At 37.1% G+C, this 12,748-nt stretch overlaps 1 protein-coding gene across 2 annotated transcripts in view; it reads right to left on the bottom strand.

The window, feature by feature from the left end:
* LOC126807867 (polypeptide N-acetylgalactosaminyltransferase 5) overlaps positions 1–12,748 on the bottom strand; it is a 210,202-nt gene that overhangs the window by 127,010 nt on the left and 70,444 nt on the right. For both annotated transcript variants that reach the window (XM_050532719.2, XM_050532722.2), the window contains exon 3: positions 10,269–10,305. The gene's annotated coding sequence lies outside the window, so the exon portion shown is untranslated. The remainder of the gene's footprint in view (positions 1–10,268; positions 10,306–12,748) is intronic.

Here is a 12,748-nt window from a genome sequence, read left to right as displayed (position 1 = left end):
CGATCTGATATAAACATGTTGTCTACCGCATGTTGCTACACATCTTGATCTAATATGTCTGCCTAGCAACAGATCAACGACTTTATTTACTACCACAAAAACTTGACGAACTTGGTTTATCTGGTGTAATAAATCGAGATGGGTGTCGAGAATATCTATATCACAATTTCTGGCAATAAATATTCAACCTTTCCACAGAATCGGTTATTTGCACCAATATCTAAAAACCTGTACGTTAGCTGAGGATTTGTAAAAATGAAATGAAATGAAATGGGGTTTAACGTCCTACTCTTCTGCACCTAACCTGGGCTAATTGAAGACAGGCATACGCCATACAGTGTGCTATGAGTGAAATTTTGCCCGGGCAGTGGCGCTACGGCCTACTCTTATATCGAATTCCAACTGCCAAGGGATCTTTTACGTGCACGCCAATGTGTACACGGGACCTCGGTTTTTCGTCCCATCCGAACGACTAGGCAGCTGTCCTTGTCAGGCCCTCCGTTCTGTATCACTGACATGGGGAAACCACGCTGGAAAATCGAGATGAACTTTCTTGGCCAATGCAGGGATCGAACACCCGACCTCCAGGCTAGAGAGCCAGCGCCTTACCCACTTGATCCCCTGAGGATTTGTGGGAGGAGCGGAGTGGTAATGCACTATCAAGGCCACACCTATTTTTTTAGGAAAAAAACCTCATCTAGACTAATTTGTTACTCAAAATCTTTTACCGTTTGTTACAATTTTTTATGTTTTGAAATATTAAACGAAGCATTGTTCATGTGTCTCGAATGATCTCTATAAAAAGACCCTGAAGAACTGAAAATAAAATTGATTGGGTCTATCAGGAAGAGAGAAAATATTTACACACACACAACTGGATAGACAAGAAAAAGAAACCCCTTTCTTAGTGTGTTTTATCTGTCCCACTGTCCCCCTTGATTTTATCAAAATATTACTTCAATCCACGCTACCAATTAAGGTGGACAGACAACTGATGTCTGACTGCCACATGACACCATTAATTTCTCCATTATCTTTAGTGTTAATTCTCCTCTCGTCCACCAGCTCTAACTTTTTCCCAAAATTACGTAAACAAGCAACTGTCTGCCCTTCATTTCAACGTAACTAACATCTTGATTTGATATTTGTTGTTTATTTCTTGCAATGTCTGTGTAGTTTGTCTTGTCTGCAGATTTCTCTTATCGATTTTCTTTTGCATGTAGTTTGGTCCTCCTGCATTTAATAACAGGTGTTAACTAGTGTCAACAATGCCAGACTTCATTAATATTTTTAAAAAAATACATCAGCATACCATTAGCCCAGTCGGAGCAGAACAGTAGGATGTTAAACTCCATTCAATTTTATTTCTGTCAATAGTTATATCTAAATGGAGTAATAGATCGACTTGAGATTTTAGAACAGAAGCTAAGAAAAAGGTTGTTAACCTGTATAATATGCAAACCAGCTGCACATTATTTACTGGGCAAAGAAAAACGTAGGGAAATGTCAGGTGTCTATTTATATCACAAACGCTTAGACTTTATTCCATTCAATGTCATAAATGTGGCATCCTTTGTTTAAATTCAATTTAAATCAATAGCAGAATTTTTTTTAAACATCCTATAAATGTGACCCGTTCTAGGAAAATGAGTCACAATGAGGAAATTTTAAAAATTGAGTTGTTATCTTAATATTCTCCACTTCAATACCTTCAAAATGATGTATGCAATAATTGCATGAAATATATCTGTTTGAAGTTGCCCAAGTGTAGTACTATGCAGCGATATGTGTCGCTGATTAAATGGGGAAAGTACATGGGAAAACCTGCCACAGCCGACGTGTGACGCATATTCTCTTCTGCTACATGTTTTTATAGCTTTATGATCGTCTAGTATTGTCTCTGGTTATATTTGTAATTCTCTTTTTAGGATTCCTTTTCACATTGGCTAATATAGACAGATATACCAGTTTACTGGTGGATATCTATGACAACTCTAAAGCCGTGGACACCCTGGTCGAATCAATCAGCACTGAATTGCAGCCGAATAAGTGAACACACTAGGCGAATTCTCCACCCGATTCACCAATTCATTGCATCACCATTCACGTCACATGAAAAAACATGGCAGCGACCATGTCTTCAAACAATCATGTGTCTTCTCAACATCAGTGGTGATTGGCTAATGAATTCTAAAATCGGACGATTGCTTCTGCGAACCAGACACACTAGGCGAATATATTTGGGCGAATAAAAATTTGACCGAATATATCAAACATGTTAGCTCTTACATAATGAATCTTTAATATTAGTAAATATTTCACAGTAGATAAAAGAGATTAAATTCTATTAGTTTTAATTAACAAAGAGTAGGAGAAAACACACATTTTTATTGTTATATTGTTACCCATCAAGATCACAGAAGAGAAACAGTTAAACCATTCCGCTTGTTACATTTATCACCCGGTAATCGTAACAACTGACAGATAAAAGGTAAAAAAAATAAAACAATGATTGATTGAACAGTTGTATATAAACATCAGTTGTTACTCGTTATCATGATTACCTTAATAACCTGGTATAATACATCCTCAAACACATTCCTGTCAATCACAGACAGATAGATCAGGGTTTAAAGTCTACTTGATGCAAACTATCTGGACTAAACATATGGTTCAATTTTATTTAAATAATTTGCTTGCGAGAGAGATAGAGAGAAATGGGGGTTTAACGTCCACTCGAAAAACTAGGTCATTTCGGGACTAACACATGGTTCAATTTTATTTCAATAATCCGCTTGTGCGTAGGCGTCTTTAACAGTGGGTGGAAACCGGAGGACCCAGAGAAAACCCACATGGTTGGAAGGCAACCCTACTCCTTGTCATATACAACAGGAGAATCTAATTTGCTTCAACTATGGGAGGAAACCGGATGAGTTGAATGTCTAGGCGTAAGTTCTCATAAAGTGTAAAGTGTATTTATATTTGTTTATAGTGCATGTGTTTTGATATGTTTGGACAAGTCATTTGCATACAGAAATGTCATCTATTGTGAAGTCTAACCCTAGCCAGAAAGGAAGGAAGGAAGGACACGACCAAAACCTTGTTTTACATGGCATTCACAGGTCATCTGTGTAATGACCCTGCTTACCAGCTATATCCACTTTCTCCGCAGTACATATACCCATTACACACTATCAGATTTGTCAATATCCTCGGAAGAGTTTAGAAATTTCTGTCCTCCCGGACCGGCCAGACGATAAGACTCTACCTACTTTCAAAGAATAGGTAATACTAATTTAAACTCAAGTAGTGCTCTTGCTCATGTGATAACTCAGTGGATGTGGATATATGCATGGTTCCTTACAATGGACTGTACAGCACAGTGGACGCTTACTGCTCTAGCCTCTGGATCCATTCACTTGATCTGATATTGTGTGTTTGTTGTTTGTTGTGTCTGTACATTGTGTCTTGTCCATAGGTCTGTCTTGTATAAATGATTGTGTGTGGTGCAGTCTCCCTGTACTCAATATTACAGTGTTATATTGAAGTCTGATTGTACAATATATAAAGATCTTGTTGTACCATGTAATCAGTATTCGTGTTACAGGGAGATTCAAGTGGTATTCTTATCGCATAAAAGGATGGTAGTGTTCCTTTAAAATAAGGATCTTACAGTAAGCAGGGGTATTCAGTGCATTGGACCTCAATACCAGTGTTAAAGATGGTTGTGTTGCTTTAAAATAAATCCATCATTTTGACAAGAAAAAAGGTGTTATTTTGACAATTAAACTACAATAGATTATTATAGTAACCTGGTTAATTAATCAACTGGGCTATAAATCATTTGATTGAATACTATGTGTAGTTAAAGACCTTGTAACAATCAGAATAGAGTCATCTACCTAAAGGTCATCCGGTGTAAATATTAATATTGTTTTAATCACAATGGTCTTGTGTCCACACCAATCCATCAGAGAGAGAGAAATAGGGTTTAACATCCACTCGATACAAACTAGCTCATTTCGGGACTAACATATGGTTCAATTTTATTTCCTTAATTCACTTGCGTGTAGGGGTTTTTAGCAGTGGAAGGAAACCGGACACCCCGGAGAAAACCCATGAGGTTGGAGAGGCAACCCTACTCTTTGCCCCCAACCCCCACAGGTAAAAGAACCCTTCGCAGTTGGAATTTGATGAAGTGAGATTGGAAAAACTGCTGATTAGCCCAGTTGGCGCAGAAAAGTAGGATGTTAAACCGCATGTCAAGGAATAGCAACTAGTCTTTTCGATTGGACAGAAAACAGGAGTCCTCCTGCGTCACGGGTTCTAATGTAAAATCTCAGGACATGTCTATTTGACAATAACACCCCTCTAAATGCGAAACAGGAGGGGTTTATTGACATTGTAACATGCTATTTTTTAGAATTTTTAAAGAACTTATTTTATTGTGTAAACTTCAAAATTCGTCTTACTGCAAATCGGTTTTAGTGACGTAAAAACCAAAGAAATCAATTTTGACGTAATGAAAACGTCGTGACGTAGCGGGGTAAATGGCTGTTCATGTTAGATTTGGCTTGCTTATCGTCTGGTTGCTATAGTAGCCGTATGAGTACAGACATACCAAAAAAAACCTAAAATTCTCACTTCACTTTTTTAAAAGTAGTTTTTGAAACAAAATTTATGTTTCTGTAATAGATTTTTGAATATTTTGTTGTTTGTAGCTGTTACCTGACAAGGGGGTTGGCGTTTCAAGTTCATCTTCGGGCATATCTCCAAATATTTCATCTAATGTACCGAGATCAAAATTGATTGTCTCCATTGTGGTTATCACCATTAAAGTAGTACGCATAATATTAATACGCAGTGATTTTTCTAATTTAGAGGGGTGTTATTGTCCAATAGACAGTGTCTAATCGACCAATCAAAACACAAGATTCACCCTTAAGCATGTTACAATTAAAATTAAAATCTCTTTCTACCAAACCCCAGTCCTGTAAAAGTCTAACCAGCGTGGCTAGACTCAGGAAACCACTACATCGTGAAATGGTCGTCTAAAGAATCCAATGTGTGTCTAAAATTATTCTAGCCCCGCTCTCTCTTATAAGTGCCGAATGGCGTAGGCTAATTAGTAATTTTCCACTCACGTGTATTTCAAACAATAACAATTTATCCTTGTAAAATGAAATGACAAACATGTTTACTAAACTATAGCTGCGTTAAGGTATCTAAATAACCAGCATACTTGCTATATTTTGGAGAGAGAGAGAGATGGGGTTTACCGTCCACTTGACACAAACCAGGTCATTTCGGGACTAACATATGGTTTAATTTTATTTCAATAATTCACTTGCGCGTAGGGGTCTTTAGCAGTGGGAGGAAACCGGAGAACCTGGAGAAAACCCACGTGGTTGGACAGGCGACCCTACTCCTTGCCACGTACAACCAGGGATTCGAAACCACGCCAGTTGAGCTATAATTTGGGTTATGAACTTAGAATCAATAATATGAAAGATAACAATATTGTTTCAGCCATCATATTTCTCCATTCCTTGTCTATGAATTTGAAAACAATGGAGAAGACAAATAAAACATAAGTATTATCAAATTATAAATCATATCTTCTGGTGCACTTATATCTGCCTAATGTTATTTTGCATAAATTACCAAATAGTATTACACAAGTATTGAAGTAAGAAGTTGTACCGACATCGCTAGCCATTTTGTAATATAGTACACGAGATATGATTGGAGTGACAAATAAGACGCATGTTTCAGCCAATGAAAAAACTGATTACTAGGGGTCACAGTACAATAGTACCTGCCTATTATAATATGGTTTCTTATGTTTCTTTTAGCGTTTTTTAAACGAGTTATTGTTTTACTTTTGCAATTTATATATAACGTCGTTGTATTTGACATGAGAAACTCATATGAAATACCAAGCACTCTCTTACAAGAGATCATAAAATAAGCAAGATAATCAACAAAGGCCGACACATGTTTTAATCTCACCGATAATTGATTGGTGATTGCTTGTCGGTTAACACCCACTGATCCAAGGCCGGATTATCCAATATTAATTCAACGCAAATTGTGTGACGGGACCGCTGATTGATGTCGTAATTCAGAATATTCTGGACTATAAAAACTTTTTTGGTTGAGGTAATAAGGAAACAAAATCAGGACATGATAATGATGATAGATTTCACAGAATGCTGTAGTATTTAGATGTCGGAAGTGACAGATTCTACTGTACATAGAAATTCTACCCAATTATTGTATTAATGTCTTCCTGTGCTCATTGTTTTTTGTGTAGGAGGTTCGAGTTAATAACAATCATCTGTCTAAACCATTATCCAGATCAGATCTCAACCTAAAAGGTTTAACACGTCACTTTCAATACAAAAATATGTCTAAATAATAAGTTGTGATAAACTCTCACAGACAATAATCATCCTTAATTACAATACAAACACTGGTACACGGATGTTGTTGGTTTTCTACTTTCATTGACAAGAAACCACTGGAGGGTAACTCACATTTCATTTAATGTCCAATGGTAGACAGTCTGGCTAAATCGGAAAATAAATAAATAAATAGAGATTGAAATGGGGTTTAACGTCCACTCAACACAAACTAGGCCATTTCGGGACTAACATGTGGTTTAATTTTATTTCAATAATTCGCTGTGCGTATGGGTCTTTAGCAGTGGGAGGAAACCGGAGGACCTCGAGAAAACCCACGAGGTTGGACAGGCGACCCTTCCCCTTGTCACGTACAACTGGGGATTCGAAACCATGCCAGTTGACTCAATGACAGGCCATAAGATACAGCGCGCACATGCTAACCATTAGGCCATCCACCCCCCCTAAATAAATAAATAAATGATTAAGGAGTGGAGTATTTAATATCTAATTGCACAAATTCTCCAAATAAGACGATCAGCAATCACAAAAATAGCATAATTCTTATTTTAATTATTGTTAATGTGGTTTGTTTTCCCGTGTGGGAATTGTGTTCGCCAATTCTAACAGTAGGCCAGGAATAACAGAAGAATATGTTAACACCATCGCACAAACTTATGGCTAATAATAAACAGCTCGTACTACTAATATGGTAAAGTGTTGCATAAATTTGAATATAGCGCTCCTAGGGGAATCGAAACCCGCGACATAATGCAATGGAATCTTGACACCTTCATGTCAAGTCATTCTACTGTTCGCTTTAAATTACAGCAAGGATAAGAAGTTTTAGACATGTTAAGGTCAGAATGTCAAGTTCTAAATGAGGTATATGAAGGAAATGGAAAAGTAAGTAGAAATGGGTTAATATCCAATAAAAGAAAAGGAAGTTTTTCATATTAATGTCTGTTTACATAAAATATCTTATCTGTTGATCAAAATATTTCTTCTTTAATGTTTATAATAGGTAAAACATGAGATCAGTAGAAATAATTCATATAAACCAACCAAACAGAGAGATAGAGTTGGGGGGGGGGGAGGAGAGAGACAAGTGGGGAAAAGAGGGGGAGTGGGAGAGGGAAACAGCTGTGGGGGGTGAGAAGGAGGAGAGAGGGAGGGAAAAACAGTAAGAGGGAGATAGATAAGCGACTGAGACTGGGGGTGGAAGAGGGAAACAGTGGGGTGAGGCTGCGAGTGGACAAGATAAACCGAGTGATGGAGGGAGGAAGGGAAAGAAGGGAGGGTTAGACGAACAAAGACAGAGGATGTGAGGGACAGAGAGAGAAACTCAATTGGGCCTAGGTCATTACGGGACTAACATATGTTATGACCAGAGGAAGGAAACTGGATAACTCTGTTTAAACCCATAAGGTTTAGTAGGCAATCCTACTCCTTGTCATGAACAAGTCTGGGATTAGAACCACCACCACTTGCATAACTAAAAGTAGACATCACCCAACACACGGTCTTTAAACAAGACCAAGTCCGACACCTTTTCCATCAAAGTAAGAATGGCAAAAAAGCAAGGAAAAGGATAAATCACGCCTTAAATTTCACAAATCTATAAACTGCTGTCTGAACTCTGTCAAGTAGTTTAAATAATGTTTCTAAGTTCACATAACTTGACCTGTTGCTTTCTTTCAGTATCAACCAACCTCACAACCCATCTTAAAGGAAAAATCAACAAATATTTTGTTTGCATATGACATAACTTGTCCCATTCTAATTACAGGGTTTTCAAAGCAGACATAAAACAGTTGAGTGCAGTTAAGTCAGTTTCTAGGTTGATTTATTTTAACAAGGAAAATCACCTCTCTAAACAAAAAGTCCCTAAATGTATTAAGATTTATTTGCACCAGACAGTTTGGTCTGTACATGGATAGCAGCGCCAGATTTAGAATTCGTACTTTTGATTAAAACCCTTAATAGATGTATATATATCTACCGGTTAAGGGGGGGGGGGGGAAGTGAGTAAACAACAACTTATGAGACTAGGGAGTAATGATAATAGATGTATCTTACAACTGAACACTGATAAAATACAAATCTGTATCAGACAAATTGACAGACGAGAGATGGAGAGAAATGGGGTTTAACATCCACTCGACACAAACTAGTTTATTTCAGGACTAATATTTCATTTCAATAATTTGCTTGCATGTAGGAGTCTTTATCAATGGGAGGAAACCAGAGGTTGAAAATGAAATAAAATGGGGTTTAACATCCTTCTGTTCTGACTGAAGCTAATGGTAGACTGGCCTCAAGGTTAGACAGGCGACTCTACTCCTTGTAAAGTACAAGCAGGGAATCAAAACCACGCCACTTCACTCAATGACAGACAGTGTTAAACCATTTGGCCCCAACCCCCCAAAATAACAGGTAATGAAATGAAATGGGGTTTAACATCCTACTGTTCTGCTCCTATACTGGGCTAATGAAGACAGGCATACGCCATACAGTGTGCTATGAGGGAAATTTTACCCAGGCAGCGGCACTATCGCCTACTCTTATATCGAATTCCAACTGCCAGGGGATCTTTTACGTGCATTCCAATATATACACGGGACCTCGGTTTTTTGTCCCATCCAAACGACTAGACAGCTGTCCTTGTCAGGCCCTCCATCCTGCATCACTGACAAGGGGGAACCACGCCGGAAAATCTGGATGAACTTTCTCGGCCAATGCAGGGATCGACCAAAATAACAGGTAACAGAGGAATTGTACCTGCAAAACCTGAAATTGTGCCTAACATGGTTTGTGTCAGATGACTTGATACCAATGAAATGGAAATTTAAACATACATTATGCAAGATCTAAATCTGCCTAACGCAGGTCTTCTTTCAATTATTAACATGAAAAGACCTTAATCAACTCTCCCTGCCATCTTATGTGTTCGATTTTCACTGGATTTGAATCTGATCTGCTACTCAACACTCATTGATGGTATTTTTATTGTACCAACTTTAGTAATGATGATCGAGGCTAGGCCTAAAATTCAATCGCTAATATCTTGGTTCATAGTGGAGCAATTTGAAATTTTTAGCATATTCTATCTACGTTATCTATTTTTTTAACTATTATAGTGAGAACTGTCAACTCTTTATCTAATATCCCATAATACCCCTTTAATCAAATAGAAGTGGCCTCCTCAACAGAGAGTTAACTATGTCAAATGTTGTTTGTTTTTTTGCTATTCTCTTTTTTAAGGTGCAGTGGATGCATATTTTCAGAAGATAAAACTTTCAACACCAGAATTTGCATCACCATGTTTATTATTGCTAAACATGATTTATTGTCTTCAAACGAAACCTAATCACTTAGTGATGAACATAACACTGCTTGCAACACTTTGTACAAATGTTGATAAATCACCCTAGTTGCTGGGAACATAATATTTTTCTTTATGGCAGCTAGTTCCACAATACATGCTCACTTACACGTTTCCCACAAAAATGGTGTAAAAAAAATTATTTCAGATTGTATTCAATGGAATTATTAGCCAAGGTTTTAAATGCACTCAATATTTTGGGACTAACATATGTACAAATGGTAGTTCACATGACTGGTATAGATGATATATATAAGTGCCCACATTAGACCTAAATACCCATTTTTTATGGTTAAATCATAGAATGTCATGGGCTCGAATCTTGGAGTCAGCTGAGAAGGAGTCTGGTTTACACTGTTCAGATTTGACACCTGTCTTTCGGCTGATACAGTATACTGTGCACAAGGAGCTTGAAGAAGACTAGGCAGAAGTGCCACTGCCCGGGCCAAATTCTATTAATGATTAATATTTTCACTTACTTGATTAACTAGCTCTTCAAACACTGTGTCTTCACATCTGAAAAAAAAATTATGGTTAGAACAAGATTTGAAAAAAAAAACCCTGAAGAATATCCCATAACATTATTCAGTGAAAACCTTGTAATCTGTGAAAATCTTTTGCAAGGCGAAGGAACTTCATTAAAATCCTGTCAAGTTTTGGACTATCATATGGAACTTTAATGAGGATCGTCTCTGGCTGATTGAGTAATGTATTGGCTGGCTGACTGACCAGGCAATCATCAATATATTTCAGCATGGTTTCCCCTTGTCAGTGGTTCAGAATAGAGGGCTTGGCAAAGGACAGCACCTAGTTGTTCAGATGGGATGAAACAACCCCATGTTCCGTGTAGATGTTGACCTGCATGTAAAAACACCCTAAGACGTTTGAATTTGGTGAAAAGCAGACAGAAATGCCATTGTCTGGGTAAAATTTCCCTCATAGCTCGATTGGTGAAAAAAGCAGAAGTTTAAAACCACATTTCCTAACCAACAATTGCAATCCTCAGAAACTTTCTTGGTCAACACTGGAATCAAACCCCAGATCTCCTGGTGAATGAGCCACACCTTACTCTGTAAGCCACCAGGGCTTCTTCTGTCATAACACCTTATATCTGGTGCATCTAAATTTCTATTATCTATATTTCTCTTGGGTTAGTTTCACATCTTTTGATAATATGATCAATCATTTAAAAGCAAGAAATCAGGAATCATTTCTGGCTATCTTTTCTATTTTCTACTTCAAAGGGTTAATGCTGTCCTATGGCACTGGTTCTCTGTAGACATTGTGGCATTATCAAAGCCTTTGAGCAGGACCCCAAAGTGAAACATGTTAAGGGAATACAACAAAGATGACCTAGTCTCAAGGCCTTTCTGGAGGCAAACTAAAATTGATTACAGAAAACATTCCAACTCAAAAAGAATGCAATTTTTTATCAGTATTATCATAGCTTGTACCATTCATGTGATGTGTTTCATTAACATCTCAAGGTTTCTCAAATGTTTCCTTTATAAATGAAATGGGGTTTAACAACCTACTTTCCTGCACTAAAAGAGCCAATAAAATCAGGTATATCCATGCAGTTTTGTCAAGGTTTTTTGGGTTTTTTTACACAAGCATACCTCGGTTTTGTTTATCATCCCATTTGAAAGAATAGGGGCTTTTTCTTGCACCACTGACAAGAGGAACTATCTTGACCAATACCGGGATCAAACCCCAGACCACCATATGTACACATGAAGTATATATATGCACACGTTACATTAGACTACCAAAACGCCCATTTTTGTCTTTAAACCAGGTCAGTAGGCCACAGGCCTCGAGTTCACAAAGCAGTCTCGGGCTTAAGTTAAGAATTTACTCAAAATTGTTCGGCTTATTTTAACCAAAATATAGCCCTTTATAAAACTTTTGTTGTTTTAATGTATCAAATACATTCATAAGAAACTATAGGCAAAGTTTTGTGTTTCTGGATCAAAGATATTTCTCATAAACAGAGATTGAAAGTTGAGTAAATTCACTAGAATGTTTGGGGTTCGAATCCTGGAGTGAGTTGAGTACAACCAGCTAGATCATTTTATGCTTGACAACCACACAAGCCAACATTTGACACCAAATTTGGACAAAGCGAAATTATTGATATCTGCAAAGTTTATTTTGGGCTTTAACCCATCCACCCCCCATCCCCGAAGAATTTATAGCTCATCCTTCTTGTTTAGACTGGTACAGCAATAATTCTTTTATATTGCATGTGATATAGATATTACATGGCTTTTATTCAAGCCTCCGATGACACATAAATGTACACAGAATATCCATTCAAATAAAAAATATCTTTTTAAGTAGAACGACAATTCACAGAGGTGTAATTAAGACAATCTGGACTTAAAGGCACTAAAAACTGACACAACACCGAAGGGGATTATGCGAAAACAGAGAGTAAAATTTATACACCAAACTTTGAAAAGATCAGAAAAGGTTCGAGCCCTGGAGAATCATCAATCAATTGAAAGCAGAAACTGAAAATAATTTTATTGTCTTCTGTCACCCAGATAACTTATAATGCTGGGTCCAGAAGGCAGTTAAGAAATACCAAGAAACTTGAAAAAATGTACCTTGGAATAAAACTTGAGTAAAAAATAAAAAACAAAATAAGACAACTCAACACTTATCATATACAGGGTAAAAATCAAGTAAATTAATGATTTTCAATAATTTTCAATAATTTGTAATGACAAGAAATATGGGATCAAAAAACGAAATCCAGTGTGTACTATTATTAAAAAAAAGGGTCCAAGCAACTTTTATCTCATAGTGTGTACTATTAAAACAAAGGTAAAGATCTCCTGACAGCTGAGAATCAAAATAAAAGTAGACGGTAGTTTTACGGTCCAAGCAGCTTTTATCTCATGGTGTATACCGGTCTTCATTAATCCCGTTTACATTATACAAATTTTAAGTG

Source organism: Patella vulgata, chromosome 9 (assembly GCF_932274485.2).
Source record: "Patella vulgata chromosome 9, xgPatVulg1.2, whole genome shotgun sequence".
Lineage (NCBI taxonomy): Eukaryota > Metazoa > Mollusca > Gastropoda > Patellidae > Patella > Patella vulgata.
Note: the sequence above shows the minus strand (reverse complement) of the source record. Positions and strands in the feature narration are given on the sequence as shown.